The sequence below is a fragment of the Dromiciops gliroides genome, chromosome 3, assembly GCF_019393635.1.
Source record: "Dromiciops gliroides isolate mDroGli1 chromosome 3, mDroGli1.pri, whole genome shotgun sequence".
In the NCBI taxonomy this organism is placed as follows: domain Eukaryota; kingdom Metazoa; phylum Chordata; class Mammalia; order Microbiotheria; family Microbiotheriidae; genus Dromiciops; species Dromiciops gliroides.
The window spans coordinates 243,608,544-243,620,785 of NC_057863.1; the positions used below are offsets into that span (position 1 = coordinate 243,608,544).

At 38.1% G+C, this 12,242-nt stretch overlaps 1 protein-coding gene and 1 non-coding gene across 3 annotated transcripts in view; both read right to left on the reverse strand.

Moving 5' to 3' along the window:
- The window catches only part of PLCXD1 (phosphatidylinositol specific phospholipase C X domain containing 1), a 51,172-nt gene extending 41,959 nt beyond the window's left edge, over nucleotides 1-9,213 (reverse strand). The window contains exon 1 of one of the 2 annotated variants that reach the window (XM_043991121.1): nucleotides 9,092-9,213. The gene's annotated coding sequence lies outside the window, so the exon portion shown is untranslated. The remainder of the gene's footprint in view (nucleotides 1-9,091) is intronic. The other variant, XM_043991122.1, reaches the window with a different exon arrangement.
- Nucleotides 9,214-11,637: 2,424 nt separating this feature from the next.
- Nucleotides 11,638-11,745, reverse strand: LOC122752166. Its single transcript, XR_006355960.1, has one exon. It is a non-coding gene; the product is annotated as a U6 spliceosomal RNA (small nuclear RNA).
- Nucleotides 11,746-12,242: the final 497 nt, after the last annotated feature.

Here is a 12,242-nt window from a genome sequence, read left to right on the forward strand (position 1 = left end):
ATACTGAATAGATCTAAACTAGGGTCTTCCATTCTATGAGAAACCTGTTCTCACCCTCTCTCTCTTCACTTTTTTTTTTTTTTGGTGAGGCAATTGGGGTTAAGTGAATTGCCCAGGGTCACACAGCCAGTAAGTGCCAAGTGTCTGAGGTCGGATTTGAACTCAGGTCCTCCTGAATCCAGGGCTGGTGCTCTATCCACTGCACCACCTAGCTGCCCCTTCACTAACTTCTAATACACTTTTAATAAATACTTAAAAGCCTAAACTCTTGCTGAATTTATCAGTAAATCTTAGCTAGTTTCTCCCCCAAAACTGGAGGGTGGGGCAGGTAAGGACCCACATTAGATTTTTTTTAATTATAAAAGTATTTTATTATTTTCCAGTTACATGTAGAGATAGTTTTCAACATTTGTTTTTATAAGATTTCTAGTTTCAAATTTTTCTCCCTTCCTCCCCTCCCAACCCCCCTCCCCAAGACAGCAGGTAATCTGATATAGGTTATATATGTACAATAATATTAAACATATTTCTGCATTAGTCATGTTATAAGAGAAGAATCAGAGCACAAAGGAAAAACCTCAAAAAAGAAAAACAACAGCACCCAAAACAAAAGAAATAGTATGGTTCAATCTGCATCCATATTCTACAGTTTTGTTTTTTGTTTTTTTCTGGATTTGGAGAGCATTTTCTATCATGAGTCCTTTGAAACTATCTTGGACCATTGTATTGCTGAGAAGAATCAAGTCTATCACAGTTGATCAACACATAATGTTGATGATACAGTGTACACCCACATTAGATTTTAAACATCACAACAGGTCAGCTAGGTGGCACAGTGGATAAAGTGCCAGGCCTGAAGTCAGGAAGACTCATCTTACTGAGTTCAAATCTAGCCTCAGACACTTATAAACTGTGTGACCCTGGGTAAGTCACTTAACCTTGTTTGCCTCAGTTTTCCCTTCTGTAAAATAAACTGGAGAAGGAAATGGAAAATCACTCCAGTATCCTTGCCAAGAAAGCCCTATTTGTGATCATGAAGAATTAGACACATATGCCCAAAAGGCTATAAAACTATGCATACCATTTGCCCTAGCAATAACACTATTAGGTCTATATCCCAAAGAGATTGTAAAAAAGGGAAAAGAACCCACATGTACAAAAATATTTATAGCAGCTCTTTTGTGGTGGCAAGGAATTGGAAGTTGAGGGGATGCCCATCAATTGGTGAATGACTGAACAAGTTGTAGTATATGAATGTAATGGAATACTGTTATGCTGTAAAAAACAATGAGCAGGCAGATTTCAGAAAAACCTGGAAGGACTTACATGAACTAATTCAAAGTGAAGTGAGCAGAACCAAGAGAACATTGTACACAGTATCAACAACATTGTGTGATGATTAATTGTGATAGACTTATTATCTCTTCTCAGCAATACAGTGAGCCAAGATGATTCCAAAAGACTCATGATGGGAAATACTCTCCACGTACAGAGAAAGAACTATGAAGTCTGAATGCAGATTGAAGCATACAGTTTTCACTTTTGTTGTTTTTGTTTGTTTCTTCTTTCTGGTGGTTTTTCCCTTCTGATTCTTCTCTTACTATGTGACTAATGTGATAATAATTGTTATGTATAACCTATATTAGATTGCTTGCTGGTTTTTGGAGGGAGGAGGGAAGAGAGAAAGGGAAAAAATTTAGAACTCAAAATCTTACAAAATAAATGTTGAAAACTATCTTGACATGTAATTGGAATAAAATAAAATACTGTTTTAAAAGGAAAGAAGGAAGAAAAGAAGGAAGAAAGGAAGGGATGAACCTGGGCTCATTCCTTTCTTCAAAGACTTTGCTCCTGACTTTCTCCACCATGCCACAACAACCTTCTTCCTCTGGGACTTTACTCTGTCACTGTGGCTTTCTCATCCTGAAAGATCACACTGGCCCATTGACCCCCTTCCTCTCAGAGAGGTCTGATCCTTCAGGAACTTCCATTTTTTTAAAAAAAAATTTTGGTGGGACAATGAGGGTTAAGTGACTTGCCCAAGGTCACACAGCTAGTTAAGTCAAGTGTCTAAGGCCGGATTTGAATTCAGGTCCTTCTGAATCCAGTGTCGGTGCTTTATCCACTATACTACCTAGCTGCCCCCAAGGAACTTCCATTTTTAAAGAAAGTAACCAGGTCAAACATTTTCCCTCCTTCATTCATTTCTGAGATCCATTTATGAATCTCTGGACTGCTTTCTTCACCATGTTTCCATTTGGGCCCTCCCTAAAGGCAGGGTCCTCTCTTGCCTTTTCTAGTTTTATTTGTGGTCTTCTTTTATTAGAAAGTAAGCTCCATAGGGTACAGGTTACCTTTATTTTTTATTATATTTAGATTCTTGGTGCTTAGCACAGTACCTGAAATATATTATGCACTGATTTAAAAAAAAATTGGGTACAACTAAACAACAATAGATCGGCTACTTCAAATATTCAGACAACAGAAGTGCAAACAAAGCCAGGGTCCAGTGAAAGAACATTAGACTTACAGTCATAAGATTTGTTTTGAGTCCTGGCTCTTCCACTTGCTACTTGTGTGATCTCAAGCAAGTCATTTCCTATTTCTAGTTTTCCAGTCAGTAGTGCCCTGTAAATATTTAACAACCAGCTTTTCTTTTTTTCTTTTATTTGGGGGGGGGCAGGGAAGGGGGTGTGGTGGGAACAGGGAATGTATGAATAACACACTTATATTTTATCTGTATTATTAACATTTCTCAATCACTTCCTAAAATCAAACTCAAATAGAAAGGGGGACTACTAAATCATACATAAGGATCCCTTCCACCTACATATTGATTTTTTAAATCACATCTTAACATTTTATGTGTTTTGCTCTATTTTTATTTATTTTGTTCAATATTTCCCAATTACATTTTAATTTTACTCAGACAACATGGGTTTGACTAGTCTAGTCTGGTTTAGACAATAAAACAATAGGGGTAGCTTGGTGGTTCAGTGGATAGAACACTTGACCTGAAGTCAGGGAGACCTGAGTTCAAATCTAACCCCAGATACTTACTAGCTCTGTGACCCTAGGCAAATCACATAGCAGTGATTGCTAGTAGATAGATAGGTGGATGGATGGATGGATGGATGGACAGAGGGATGGATAGAGGGATGGATGGACAGATAGGTAGATAGATAGATAGAGCAAGCCCTGATTTGTAGGCTTTGTTCATTTCTGAGGTCTAAATGCTCACACTGAAAATTGAACAATTGGCTCTTATTGGTCATGTGACCCTAGCATATCCCTGCTTTCAGCCGTTGCATTTTATGGTTCTTTAAAAAACAAAAGCAAAAACCTTGAATGCCACATAATTACAAGTATCAAGCTTGGTCCCAGAAATGCAATGAGAAAATGTACCTCCTTCTCTTCTTTTACATCTCTATGTGTGTTTGAGGTAAGAAGGGGAAAAAAACCAAGGAGAATAAACATCATTCAGGTATGGATAATTGTTGGACTTGATTGATATGTTGGTTAATTTTGATCATTTTTTCTCTCTCTTTGTATAACAAATGACTTACTGGGTAGGGAAGGCAACCAAGGTAACATAAAAACAAAAGATTTCAATACAAAAAAATTCTATGGTTCTATGGCAAGTAGAAAGCTCTACAGCCAAACAGCAAACTTTTATTAAGCTCCTACTGTGTGCCAAGTGCAGCACTAGGCACTGGAGAGAGAAAGATAAAGAATGAAACAATTCCTTCTCTTAAGGAGTCTGCCTTCTATTGGGGAAGACGATGAGCACAAATACATATAAATATAATATAACATATTATGTAATATCATATAAGTATTTATATTATATATTAATTATAAAGAAAATCAATACAAAGTCGGGGGAGAGAGACACTAGCCTTTGGGGTTCTCAGAAAAGGCTTTATTAGAAGGTGGTGCTTGAGCTATGCTTCGAAGAGAGTGAGACACAGGTGAGCAGGGATTGCTTTCCAAACACTGGTTATGGCCAATGCAAAGGCATGGGCATGGGAACAAAAAAGAAGGCCAGTTTTCACTGGATCATAGAATGTGGTGTTGTAATAGTTTTTAATTTCCTTTCTAACTAGCTCCAGCTCAGCTATTTTATTTGTAAGAAAAATTCTAAGAAAACTGGCTGAGGCTTTCCTAATAGTATGGAATTTAGCTGAGACTTCCTATCATTTAATTCAGGGTGATTAACTGGTTAGGGGTTAAAAAAAATTCTGGCTCAGTTTAAGATAACTATTTGTAGGTTGTAAATTCCCGACTATCTTCTGACTATCTAGGTTTATTGATCAACTTGATCTACAATTTGATCTGATGTAGTTTTCCTCCTATTATCTTTTTGGTTTTTTTTGTTTGTTTTTGCAGGGCAATGGAGGTTAAGTGACTTGCCCAGGGTCACAAAGCTAGTAAGTGTCAAGTGTCTGAGGCCAAATTTGAACTCAGGTCTTCCTGAATCCAGGGCCAGTGCTTTATCCACTGTGCCACCTAGCTGCCCCCCTATTATCTTTTTTTTTTTTTAATTTGTGTGTGTGTGTGTGTGTGTGTGTGAGGCAATTGGGGTTAAGTGACTTGCTCATGGTCACACAGCTAGTAAGTGTTAAGTGTCTGAGGCTCGATTTGAACTCAGGTCCTCCTGACTCCAGGGCCAGTGCTCTATCCACTATGTCACCTAGCTGCCCCCCCCCATTATCTTTTAACATGCAAACCACTTTTCTCTCTAGCCTAATCTAAATTTTCTAAGTGAATCTTTGAAATGTAAATCCTAATTGTATCTTCTTTTTTCTCTGATATAGTTGGAAACTATATAAATCTTGGGAAAACTTTATTTCAGGGTCAGCAGTAATTTAGAACGGAGCCTGTGCTCTGAGAGTACATAATAAAGACCGATTCTTAAAATGTCTCTGTGAGTTAAGTATGATTGGCAGCAGAACTATCTATCAACAAATCCTAGGACACTTCCAAATCAGTGGAAAGGGAAGTGATGTTTAAGTGAGACTAGGACCAGATTATGAAGGGCTTTAAAAGCCAAAAGGAGTTTCTGTTTTATAGAAAGAATAGGAAACCACTGGAGTCTATTGAGTAGGAGAATGACATGCTCAGATGTGTGCTTGAAAAAGATCACTTAGAAGCTGTATAGAGGATAGACTGGAAATAGTAGGAAGAGATTTGAAGCAAAGAGACCAGTTAGGAGGCCACTGAGATATTCTATGCAAAGAGGTGATGAAGCTCGTGCTAAGGAGATGGCTTAGTGAACAAAGATGTGGAGTCAGGAAGACCTGAGTTTGAATTATTCCTCTGCTACTTGTGGGATATTGTCAAGTCATTCATCCTCTTGATGTAGGAGGCTAAAAGGGTTAACAGTTAACCCAAGACTTGATCAACAGTAGCCAGAAGGGTTAATAGAGAAACTAAGACCTAAGCTTTTTATCAATGGTAACCAGAGGGTTCAAGCTATTATCAACAAACAATATCAACGGAAACTTAGGGAAGGTAACCAAGGACCATTAACCATTAATAGCCATTAATATTCCTATATGACAGGAAACAGAAACTGTACCTAGAAACCAGATCTTAAAGTAAAGAGATATCATAGACGGAGAGAACCTCTGGGTCTGACAAGTTTAAGCATGTCTTTAGGAGCATGTGCAGAGAAGGCCAAATGTGTCCTTAGGTTCACCTTATGACACGTAAAGCCCCAAAACACACCCTAGGGAAAAAGGTACCCTCCTTCGGAGATATCTTAGGACCCCAAGAATTCCAAATTAAGATATGAACCTCCCTAAGGAGGAGATTAAAATAATGAGGAGATAACCTACTTTTTCTCACTATAAATGTAACCATTTTCATTTCCCTAACCAAGACACCTAGCTTCTCTGTGTGCTTCTCCCTGTGGCCACCAGTCTTCTAATAAAACTTTTGAAACTGAGTCACTGAGTCTTGTAATTCTTTGGGACGCCTCATGATCAATTTGATCAATTAAACACATCCCCTACAACACTCTCTTAGTTAGAGTTTCTTTATCCCTAAACAAGAGATAATATAGGAACAGCACCTACATCATGGGGAAGTGACATAGTCAGAGAGAAGTTTGAGGAAAATCACTTTAACAGATATGAGGAGGGTAGCCTAGGACAGGAGAGAGATTTGAGGCAGGGAGTCCTTCTATCAGGCTTCCAATGCAGTGGTCTAGGTGAGAGGGATATGGGGGCATGAATGAAGGTATGGGTAGTCAAAGAGAAGCTGATATAAGATATAGAACCTGATGTGGGCACAAAGGATGGGTCAAGAAGGTAGGTCTAGATTAATTTCCTCTAGGTCAAAGAACAAAGGAAGAGTATCAGACAAATTAGACAAGATCAAAAGACCCAGGAAAGACACAGAAGAGAGAGCAGCAACAGGAAATGCAGGAGTCAAGAAGGAAGGAGGTACGATCAGCTAGGAAGATGCTTTTGTTTCCATTTCAGAGATAGAGCCTAATGTCCAAACCAAAATAAGAAGTGATATCAGAAGTATTGAAAATCAGAGGTCAGGGATAGCCAGGGTCAAGATTCAAGAGTCCAAATCCAAGGTCTTCCTGACACCAAATCCAACAGTCTGTGTATCATATCACATTGTCTCTACCATCACGTTTGTAGATGGGTTGTTTTTTTTAGTGGCTCTGGCTACAAACAAACAAATAAATAAATCTGTACCTGAAAGACAGCCCTCTCATAATAAAACTCTTTAAACTTAAATATGCTGGTCCATGTCTGACAGATCCTTCCTTGGACCCACACTCAAAGCTTTTCTAGTTTGGAAGGACCCTTGGAACTTGTGCCCCCTGCCCTGGCATAGTATGTGAAAGTGCAGTGGCACCTCTACATCCCATGGAGTCATCAAAGGAGAATGTCAATGAAGGTGTTTTCTGAATCAAAATGGGACAAAAACAAATGGTCAAACACTGAGAAGGACTTTACAAGCTACATTGCATAAATGTCAGCCAAAGTTCACACAGGGTTAGACAAAAGGCATAGAGACCTTGGTTGACTCAACAACCAAAATGTCAACACCCAGCATTCTCTGTCTTTTAAAGAATACCATTAGATACAAAGAGGTTGTGATTTCAGGCCCTTATTATACTCCCTCCTTCCAGAAGAATAAGACATGCTCCAAGACATGGAATTAAGCAAACGATACTATGAACACACACACACACACACACACACACAATATCAGAGAAACACACTACATCGTGAACTCACCAAGGGCAGGAGCTATGTTTTGTCTCTTTTTGTATCTCCTGCACTTAGCACAATGCCTAGCACACAGTAGATGCTTAATAAATGTCTGGTTTTGATTAAATGTCAATGTACAGTCAGTCTTCAATGTACAGATTGTATAGTAACAATGAAACAGCATAAAAATAGCTATGCTGAGCTCATTCATGAACTGTTGCATGTTTTCTTTACCATGTTGCATGTTTTCTTTAGCTGATAAACAAATAACTCTTATTGTTAGCCTATTAATTGTTAGGCCCCCCACAACTTGAATTCATACTGCTTTTAATGGTAATAATACTTTCTCAGAGGAATATGTCTGGAGACAGAGAATATAATAAGAGTAATAGCTGACATTTACATAGTGTTTTAAGGTTTGCAAAGGACTTTACATCTATTATCTTGTGGGATCCTCACAACAACCCTGTCTGATAGGCATTATTATTATATTTGTCTGACAGATGAGGAAACTGAGACTTACCCAGGGTCACACAACTAGCAAGTGTTGGAGGCAGGATTCAAATTTCTATTTTCCTGACTGAAGTTGAGCATTCTAACCAACCCACCTAGTATGTTCTAATATTCTCTCTGTTCCAGTATACATACCTATGTTTAGATGAGTTCCCAACCACCTACTTACTCCAGAGAAATCATGGGACCATAGGATTATAGGATTTAGACTTCAAAGATTCCTTTGAGATCATTTAGTCCAAAGCTTCTTAAACTATGGGTCACCCCCACATGGGGTCGCAAAAAAAAAAATTGGCAACAGTAAGAGGTTAGGTATACCTATTTTATATACCTATCTACCTAAGGTAGGGAAAAAATTTGTCAGGCAAAAAGGGGTCACAAGTGGAAAAAGTTTAAGAAGCCCTGATTTAAGAAGTTCTCATTTTACATGGAAGAAGAGAAGTGATTTGAAAGAACCTGTCACCTGCTACCTGTGTATACTACCTGTGTGACCTTGGGTGAAGCCACGTTGCCTCATCTGTAAAGCTTACCTTTAAAGCTACAATGTGATGCCTAAGTTCAGATAGGTCACCTCAACTGAGGACTGAAGGGTAGATAGCTTGTCATCCAAACAAGCTACAGCAATACCAGTGACAATATTCTAATGGTTTTCAAACTTTCTGGTTTCAAGAATCCTTTATACTTTAAAAAGTATTGAGAACCCAGAGAAATTTTGTTTATATGGGTTATATCTATCACTATTTACTATTAAGTATTAAAACTAATGAATCTCCATTCATTTTAAAATAATAAGCCTATTTCATGTTAACATTAATCACATTTTGATAAAAATGACTACATTTTCAAAAAAAATTAGTGAGAAGAGTGACATTATTTTATGTATTTTTGTGAATCTCTTCAATTTCTGATTTAACAGAAGACACCTGGATTCTCATATCATCTTCTCTATTAAATTTGTTGCCATATGTTATTGTGGTTGAAACAAATGAAGAAACTCCAGCCTTAAACAGATATGTAATGGGAAAAGGGAGGAGTAGTTTAATAGGGAAATGATACCTTACTATTATTATGAAATTAGTTTTGACCTTGAAGACCCCTGGGGTCCACAGACCACACTTTGAAAAGCACTACTCTACACAAGCCAAATTCCAGATTCCACTTCCTCTCTCCCTTCTCCTTCCCTTTGTCTTCCTCCCATCCCTCAGGAACACTCAAACTTTTACATACTGTGCTTAAATCCAAGTGCAAATGGTGCCCTCACTTAAATATCCCAGTAGTCACTGAGTTCTGAGTTTAGAATAGGGGGGGGAAATAATTTTACATTTGAACTGGGTACTTACCTCACAGAGCATTGAGTTCTCAGTGTGAGCCTCCTGATTCTTGAAGAAAAATATTCTACATAGTAGCCTCGGTGCCTCGTTCTCTTCTTCCTCTTCCTCTGCCCATAGACGATCCAAAGCCATATTTCTGGAAGGCACTTCCTAAATGCAAACATGCCTTCAGCTTGTCTCAGTCGGTGATTGGCCAATATCCACAACACCTACTCCCTCTCCAGGTATGAGGGGGAAGGAGGAGCTAGCCTGGCAGAAGCTGTCAGTTTCCCAACAAATTGACCTTTCCTGGCTCTCTGAAGGTAGAAGCAGTATAGTATGGTTTTATGTAGCCAAAGGTCTCAGAATCCAGGCCAGGAGGGCAAACAATAACCACCTTTCATCTTTGGGACTTGAGATTTACCTGGTCAAACACATACTTCCTAAAGCTTGGCTCTTTACTGTTGCAACATCTGGAGCTGAAGCACATGCGGGATGAGGGGGAACTCAAGCAGTCTTTTAATTACTTTGCAAATCTGGTCAGGGATTTGTTCTGTCGCTAGGGAAGCAAATAAAACGCAACTTTTTGTTCTCGGGTTTCAAGGGGGAAGAGAAATAATAGGTTATTCGAGACATAGACTTTATAGCTGGAAAGGGCTTCAAGAAAAACTCCTATAACCTTAGAAGGGTAAAGGAACCTCAGACGGCATCCAATCTAAAGCTCATTTTTAACATGTGAAAACTGAGGCCCCCAGAAGGGAGAAGTAATAAAGCCAGGGCTCAAATGCAGGTCTTTGGTGTCCAAATGATATAGCCTTTCCTTTATTTTATGTTTTTCTCATCATTCAGTTCAGGTTTTGAAGATATGATTTATTGTGTATTCATAATCATTTTAATTCTACTGTGCTTTTCCATTTTTCAGACCTATTTCTACTTCTGGAGGTCTGGAGATTTAGAATGTTGTTATCTGGCTGAAATATATTCCAATCATAAAATAATTGGCATCCAGAGAGAAGGAAAATGGGTCTGTTTCATTTTTGTTCAGTTTCTGAAAAAACAAAAAAAACACCCCCCCCACCTTTATTGATGATATTTGTCATGTCACCATTATTCCCCAAATACCACCACCAGATGGAATACTCTCTTGTAACAAATAAGTGGAATTAAGTGAACAATTCTATGCATTGAAGCATCTGAGAATGCATGCCTGATTCCATACCTACGATCCACCACCTTTGTGCCTAGAGACTGGAGGCATGCCTCATGTCAGTCCTCTGAAGTCACAATTAATCACTGAATTAGTCAGGGTTCTGAAGTCATTTACAATTGTTTTCTCTTACATCATTGTAGTTATCATGTAAATTGTTCTCCTGGTTCTGTTTACTTCACTCTGTATCATATAAGTCTTCCCAAGTTTCTCTGGAAAACTAAGTATATAGTGATTTCTTATAACATAATACTATTCCAACTACATTCATATGCCACAATATATTCAGTCATTTCCCAGTGGGTACAGACAACCCACTTTTCTTCCAGTCCTCAGAGAAGATAGAGTGCTAAATTTATAGTCAGAAAGACCTGGGTTCAAATGTGGCTAGCTCTGTGACCCTGGGCAAATTATTTATATGCTATCTGCTTCAGTTTCCTCAACTGTAAAATAGAGATAATAATAGAACCTACTTCTCAGGGTTATTGTGAGGATTAAATGAGAAAATATTTGTAAAACACAGTCCCTGGCACATAGTAGGTGCTTATATTTCCTTTCTTTGGTAATACAAAATGCTGCTGGTGATATTTTTTGCATATGTGGGAACTTTTTCCTCCATCTTTTACTTTCCTGGGATCATTTTGTTAGAACTGTAAAAACTTGAAGTACATGACTTCTGTCTTTTAAAGTTAAATAGGTCTATCTGATTAAATCAACTTGTTATTTTGCACTCTCCAATGAGTTCCTCCTCTTAACTTCCCTATTTTGCTTTCACTCCAAGTGGCCCAGGGTCAAAATTTCAGGGTCATCTTTGACTTCCTGCTCCTTGATTTCTGCATAGGAGCTTTAACTACTTTGAGTCCAGCCATTCAACCAATACAAATCCAAAAAATTGGACTACACTATTTCTTTATCTTATCTATAAGAATAGCACATGACACTTTTCATGAAACATTTTATTGGACTTTTTTGAAATCTAGATAAACTGTATCCAGAGTATCCCATCTACTTGTTTATTAACCTTGTAAAAATGAAATAAAGTTAAAATGGCATGATTTGTTTGTAATAACAATTAATCTATCAGTATATATAGTATAGTTTTTTAAAGCTGACAAAGCACCTTACAAATATTAACTCATTTTATTCTCACAACAAACCTGAGAAATAGGTGCTATTATACAGTTATCCCTTCCACATCCTGACTTTCCCCATCGAGGTCTTGATATATTGCAGGTTTGCATAAGAAATTAAATAGAGATTTGGGGGGAATTTTACAGAATCTGCAGATGACATGCAAAGGACAGCAGACAACAAAGAAAAAGTTTAGAAACTCAGAAATGCATAAAATATATGTATAGTATTGTATAATATCAACCTACTTTATCTTCATGAATTTGTGTGTCATCCTTGCGCAGGGGCCATGTTAATCTTCTCTGTATCATTCCAATTTTAGTATATGTGCTGCTGAAGCAAGCACCCTAGGTTATCTTTTTTTATTTTGTTTTGTTTTTTTGTTTTTAGTGAGGCAATTGGGGTTAAGTGACTTGCCCAGGGTCACACAGCTAGTAAGTGTTAAGTGTCTGAGGCCAGATTTGAACTCAGGTACTTCTGATTCCAGGGCTGGTGCTCTATCCATTGCGCCGCCTAGCTGCCCCCCTAGTTTAACTTTTAATACCATAATAATTCAGATGTCTTTTCTGGTATGAAGGGAGGGCCAAAATTTTTTACATGGATTTTGGATGTTGCAGGTACCAAACTCTAAGCATGGGCTTATTGTTTCATTCCACCCCACCCCTCCGCCCCCCCAGTTGTTTATATGGTCAGCCACTGGGATTAGGGAAGACAGAGGGCAGTGAGTAGACAATATATAAGCAGTGCTACTCCTAGACACTGTGAAATAAGCAAACATTGTCTTTAGTATTCTCTTACACCCTTCTCAGTTTCCTCTAACCTACTGTTATTCTCACCCAATGA